We start from the raw sequence: 1,649 nt of genomic DNA on the forward strand, positions 1-1,649 counted from the left end.
AAAAAAAGAGGCCAAAGAAGCCCAAATGAAAAAAGAGGCCATAAAAAAGAGAAGGCCCAAATAAAAAAATAAAAAAAAATAAAAAAATGAGAGAAAAAGAGAGAAGGGGCAATGCTACTATCCTTTTACCACACTTGCGCTTCAAAGTAGCACCATGATCTTCATGATAGAGAGTCTCCTATGTTGTCACTTTCATATACTAGTGGGAATCTTTCATTATAGAACTTGTCTTGTATATTCCAATGATGGGCTTCCTCAAAATGCCCTAGGTCTTCGTGAGCAAGCGAGTTGGATGCACACCCACTAGTTTCTTTTGTTTAGCTTTCATACACTTATAGCTCTAGTGCATCCGTTCCATGGCAATCCCTGCTCACTCACATTGATATCTATTGATGGGCATTTCCATAGCCCGTTGATACGCCTAGTTGATGTGAGACTATGTTCTCCCTTTTTGTCTTCTCCACAACCACCATTCTATTCCACCTATAGTGCTATGTCCATGGCTCACGCTCATGTATTGCGTGAAGATTGAAAAAGTTTGAGAACATTTAAAAGTATGAAACAATTGCTTGGCTTGTCATCGGGGTTGTGCATGATTTAAATATTTTGTGTGGTGAAGATAGAGCATAGCCAGACTATATGATTTTGTAGGGATAGCTTTCTTTGGCCATGTTATTTTGAGACTGTCCTGTTTAGGCAGCTTGTTGTTATGTTTGCATTGTTTGCATATGTTTGCTTCTTTAATGATACTATTTGAGGATAGGACTATTAAATATGCAGAGGTATTTAGTATGAAATGTTGAATAATAATTTTAGTGATTTGCTACAGTAGATTATGATAAGGTTTTTGCATTGGTTTATACTAACTTATCTCACGAATCCTTGTTGAGTTTTGTGTGGATGAAGCTTTTGAGATTTAGGGAGATCGTGATATGAGAGGAATTAAGGAGACACAAAATCTCAAGCTTGGGGATTCCCAAGGCATCCCAATATAATATTTCAAGAAGTCTCAAGCGTCTAAGTTTGGGGATGCCCCGGTTGCCATCCCACTTTTCTTCTTCGACCACTATCGGTTAGTATCGGTTGATCCTAAGTTTTTGCTTCTTCACGTCATGTTTGCTATTCCTAGAATTTTATTTTCTTTTGTTTTGCTTGCTGTTTGAATAAAATACCAAGATATGAAATTATTAAATGGGAGAGTCTTCACATAGCTAAATAATTATTTAACTACTCATTGATCTTCACTTATATCTTTTGGAGTAGTTTGTTATTCATTCACGTGCTTCACATATATCCTATGAGTAAATGGTCGAATGAATTGAATATAATAAATATGAAATTTTATATGTTTCATATGCTTATCCCATGGGGAGTAATGACTTCACATATAAGAAGTAGAGGTGGTAAATTTATTGAAGGTTAGCAAACATTGTATTGGTCACTTGAATAATTCATGAAAGAATATTGAGGGATGGGAGATTTCACATATAAATATACTATCTTGGACATCTTTTTTAATTGTGAGCACTCATTAAAATATGACATGTTAAAAGGTTGTTGTTGGACAAGGAAGACAACATAATGGGTTATGTTTTCTTATATCTGAAATAAAGTATATTGTCATGGATCGTTCAACATGCTGTGCTTGC

Source organism: Triticum dicoccoides, chromosome 7A (genome assembly GCF_002162155.2).
Source record: "Triticum dicoccoides isolate Atlit2015 ecotype Zavitan chromosome 7A, WEW_v2.0, whole genome shotgun sequence".
NCBI classification, from domain to species: Eukaryota; Viridiplantae; Streptophyta; class Magnoliopsida; order Poales; family Poaceae; genus Triticum; species Triticum dicoccoides.